Raw genomic sequence first — 5,161 nt, 5'->3', positions numbered from 1 at the left:
AAAAGCAAAAAAGATAGGAAAAGAAAACTTCCAAGGTAGATCCTGAGTCTGAAATGATATATAGGGCAACAGGCAGTGGGCGGAGACTGAGGAACCATAGGTGCTCTCTGGTCATCATGGGAATATTTATCTTCTCCCTTAGCCTCACAGCTGGGCTCAGGAAAGCAGCCATAATGGGTGTGCTATTTGCACTATTTCTAGAGGGAGGTCAGGGCTCTCTGTACCCAGCACCAGCTCATATCCCACTGACAGTTTCTCTCTAGCTGGCTTCTCCCCCAGGTAGCCAACTTGATGCACACGGGGGTCTATGTCTATCTATATGGTGCCGTCATGTGTAGATGAAACCCCTGGTTATCTGGGATCTGAGATGGGGTTTGCAGGGGGCCTAAGAGAAGAAAAGAAAGACCTGTCCTTGCTGTAAGGAGAGGACCTGAAATCACTGGGAGGAAAGGGGACCATTGGGTATTAAACTGCCAAGTTTCAGCATTGCCAAAGCTGTCATATTGCCAAAGTCTTGATGGTATAGGTAAGGAGTCAGTCAGCATTCACCTAGCAAGACCAACCCTGCTTCATGCTTCTTCCCTACCCTGAGAAGCTACAAACAGACCCTTGCTACAAACTAACCTGCCCCACAGTATTCTGGGGCCAGGAAGAGGAGAGGCTGACCTTTCTGTGCTCTGATGTTTACCCCATCAGGAGTTGACATCATAAAGCTCTAAAGACCCACAGGACACCCATGCAGGTTCGCTGTCCCTACTTAACAGTGCCGGGAAGCCTAGATACACACTTTAAAGCTTCTTTTTTGTGGGTGCAGTAAACGTTATTGATAGTGTTCAAGAAGGCAGGCTCCTTAAACCCCTCCTCATTCCTGGAGCTCTGGGATGGAAACTATGAGGGGGAGGAATTAGGACAGAAACTCCTCAGCAGCCCCTCTCTCCCTCTCATGTTCATGGAGTGGATGGTCCAGGGTTTCTTCCTCCTCTGAGGCCGTATAGACCACGAGGTCCACCACCCTGTCACTGTAGCCACTGTCTTCATTGTCATATGAAGACACAAGCTTTATAAAATTGTCATTGAGAGCAATGCCGGCCCCAGTATCAAAGGTAGAGGAGTGGACATCACTGTTAAAGTTACAGGAGGCAACCTGATCTTCAGTGTAGCCCAAGATGCCCATTAGTGGACCCTCAGATGCTTGCTACACCATCTTCTTGGTGTCATCATACTTGGCTGGTTTCTCCAAGTAGCATGTCAGATCTATGATGGACACCTTGTGGGTAGGAAGGCCATGCCAGTGAGCTTCATGCTCAGCTCTGGGATGACCTTGCCCACAGTCTTGGCAGCATCAGTGGATGCAAGGATGATGTTCTGGGCTGCCCCATGCCATCATGCCACAGCTTTCCAGAGGGGCCATCTACAGTCTCCTGAGTGGCAGTGATGTCATGGACCATGGTCATGAGATTTTCCATGATGCCAAAGTTGTCATGGCTGTCCTCAGCCAGGGGACTAAGCAGTTGGTGGTGCAGGAAGCATTGCTGACAATCTCGAGCAAGTTGTCACACTTCTCATGGTTCACAGCCATCACAAACACGGGGGTATCAGCAGAAAGGGCAGAGATAGTGACCCTGTTGGCCCCACCCTTAAAGTGATTCCCAGCCTTCTCCATGGTGGTGAAGACAACAGTAGACTTCACAACACTTGGTCTCCACAGAACCTCATTTGACGTTGGTAGGATCTTGCTCCTGGACAATGACAATGGCCTTCCTGTTGATGACAAGCTTCTTGTTCTCAGCCATGACTCTGCTGTTGAACTTGTCATGGATAAGTCATACTGGAACATGCAGACCATGTAGTTAAAGTCAGTGAAAGGGTTACTGATGTCAATAGTATCTTCTTTGCCAGACATGATGGAAGCCCTGATAACCAGATGCCCAATACTGCCAAACCTTCACCATTGTGTCTCAGGGACAAGACTGGCACTGCACCAAAAAAATGCAGCTGACTCTGGAATGGGAAGGATGAGAGAGCTTCCTTTAATGCTCTTATTTGGGGGAAGGTGACTCGTGTGCACATATGTGTGCACGCATGTGTCAGGCTAGAAGTCAAACTCAGGTGTCCTGCTTCAAGATACTGATGCTTGTTTTAGATGTAGGTGTTTGTTTTGTCTTTTGACAGGAAAGAATGTTGTGTTGATTTGAATAAGAATGGCCCCATAGGCTCATAGATTGGATGCTTAGCCACCATGGAGAGGCATGATTTGATAAGGAGTCGGAGGTATGGCCTCACTGGAGGAAGTGTGTCTGTCATTGGGAGTAGAGTTTGAGGTTTCAAAAGCTCACACCAGTCCCAGTATCTGTCTTGCCTTTCTCTCAGCCTGTGAATCAGGATACAGCTACACCAGGCCCAGTATCTGTCTTTGCCTTTCTCTCAATCAGGATGTAGCTCTCAGCTACAGTTTCAATGCCACGCATGCCGACGTGTTTGCCATCGTGATGATAATGGACTGAACCTCTGAAACTTTAAGCAAGCCCCCCAGCTAAATGCTTTCTTTTGTAAGAGTTACCTTGGTCATGGTGTCCCAGACAGTTGTTTGTTGTTGTTTGTTTGTTTGTTTGTTTGTTCTTGTTTTTGAGGAAAGTTACCACTGTCTGGAGCTTGATGGTTTGGGTAAGGTACCTAGCAAGAAAACCCCAGGGACCCTCTTGCCTTTACCTCCACAACTCTAGGATTACTTGGTTCTAGGGATCAGACACAGGTCCTCAATCTTCCACAGCGAGCAAGCACTTTACCAACTGAGCTGTGTCCCCAGGCCAAAAGCTCCTACTTTTTAATTTTTTTATTAAAAATTACAGTGCGTGCTAGAGAGATGGCTTCGGTGGTTAAGAGCACTGACTTTTCTTCCAGAGAACCTGGGTTTGATTCCCAGCACCCATATGTCTATGACTGTAAGCCATGCATGCGGTGCACAGAGACCTGCACAGGCGAAAGACCAATGTACAAAAAAATAAACCAATTCAATTTTAAAAATTGGCATTTAAAAAAATTACAAGTGCCATGCATGGTCCTTGGGAGGCAGGGGCAGGTCGATCTCTATGGATCTGAGGCCAGTCCAGCTACGTAGTGAGCTTCAAGCCCTCTCAAGTCTGTATAGTGAGAACATGTCCTGGCAACCATTGTGTGTGTGTATGTGTGTGTGTGTGTGTGTGTGTGTGTGTGTGTGTACAATAAGACTGAAAAGATGGCTCAGTGGGTAACAATAGTTACTGTAAATGCAAGAAGATCCCAATTCACATCCCCACATTCCCAGTTCCTTGTACAAAGCTAACTGTAATGTCACACGGGGGAGTAGAGGTAGGTAGGTGAGATCTGGAAGTTTGGTAGCCAGCTAGAGTATCCAAAATGGTGAGCCTCAGTTACAGTACAGGTCTTGTCTCAGAAAATGAGGTGAGGCATGACAGAGGAAAGCTCGACATCTTCCTCTGGCCTCTACATGCTTGTAGCTTATATATAGATATGCACATATGTGTGTGCATGTATTATTCAGAAACACATACATCATACACACATGTATACACACACACACACACACACACAATTACAACAGCTAGTTGTGGTGGCACTCACTGTAATCCCAGCACTCGGGTATTTTTGTTTAAAAAGGCAAGAAGAATAGTAAATTTGAGACCAGCCTGGTCTATATATCAAGTTCTAAGCCAACTGTGGCTACATGTAAGACCTATTCAAAAACCAAAACCGTGATTGCAATAATAATCTATTTTAGTTGCTATAATGTATGATAAGAACAAGATACTTATAAGTCATGCTGTACTGTTCCTTCTAGAGCTCTCGACTGTCTGCAGTAGTATCTCTCACTCAGAATACTATCTGCAGGAGTGTGTGGACAACAGATGAAGGGGCTTGCAGCCAAGCCTGGAAACCTGAGTTCGGTCCCCAGAACCCACAGTGTTGAAGGAGAATACTGATTCCTATCGGTTGTCATCTGACTTCTACTGCACACCATGGCATGTCCCCTTATGCCCCAAATAAGTAAATTAACATTTAGAAAACATTTTTTAGCTTTCTGGAGCTACACTGTTTTCCTATCACAAATCCTGCTCTGATTCGCACACAATGAATTGGATGGATTCCGCCATGCTTGAGCAGAGTCCTGACAAGGACTACAGAGGTGGACGTCACCAACCATCTTCCCTGAGGAGCTGGTTCACTTCACTTTGTACTTTCTGTGGGTATAAACTATGGGGCATTGAACATGGCCAGTTCTCAAGGATAAGCTCCTAACAGTAGCACTTTCAAGTCCTGAGGAGAGAGCACTGGGAATGCCACTGAGGTCCCTAACCACGGTCTTACCCTCCATGGGTGAGGCTTGACCGATGCATCAGCTTCCACCCTGCACCCTATTGATTCCCCGCAGCTGGGGAGGCAGCAGCTGCTCAGCCATTCAGAGCTTCCTAGACTAACGGTTTTAGGTTTACTTTGTATTGTGCGGATGCTCTTCTGGAGCGGGAGTATATCCATTTGAGTGCAGTTTCCCTCAGACTCCAGAAGGGGGCATCAGATCCCTGGAGCTCTTACTACAAGCTGCGTACTGGGTCCGCTCAGCTACCATGCAAAAGCCTTAGGTACTTGGTGACCTCTGAGCCAGCTTCACCTCCATACTTCCTACTCTAGAAACTTCTCTATCCTTCCCCTGCCCACTCTTCTTTTCTTTCTTCTTCTGTTCCTCTTACCCTCCCTTCCTCCCTCTCTTCCTTTTTTCTTCCCGTGGTGGCACAAATAGTCCAAACTGGGCTTGAAGCACTGGGCTTCTTACGTGTTAGGCAAGTGCTTGACCAGCTGAATTACCCCCATCTTGTGTTTTTTTCTTATTTGTTTGGGGTTTTTTTCCCTGCCAGGTTGAGTATACTTTTTCTTCTTGCCTCATGGGACCTCATTATACGTTACGACATTAATCTGTTGGTCATTACACATGTTTTAAATTTCTCCCCTGGTCAGGTCTTTTAACTTTGTTTATCGTGTTTTGGACCATGCAGAAGCATTTATTTTTATGTAATCGAGCCTGTTGAGGTTTTCCTCGCTAGCTTCTGGATTTCATGTCCTGCTTAGGAATGCTGTCTCTCCTCCAAGATCATGAAAATATTCTCCT

General features: G+C 46.3%; 1 pseudogene; it reads right to left on the bottom strand.

The window, feature by feature from the left end:
• Nucleotides 1-904: 904 nt before the first annotated feature.
• On the bottom strand, nt 905-1,903 carry LOC116911571 (annotated as a pseudogene).
• Between the last annotated feature and the right edge of the window lie 3,258 nt (nt 1,904-5,161).

The sequence above is a fragment of the Rattus rattus genome, chromosome 10 (assembly GCF_011064425.1).
Source record: "Rattus rattus isolate New Zealand chromosome 10, Rrattus_CSIRO_v1, whole genome shotgun sequence".
NCBI classification, from domain to species: Eukaryota; Metazoa; Chordata; class Mammalia; order Rodentia; family Muridae; genus Rattus; species Rattus rattus.
Note: the sequence above shows the minus strand (reverse complement) of the source record. Positions and strands in the feature narration are given on the sequence as shown.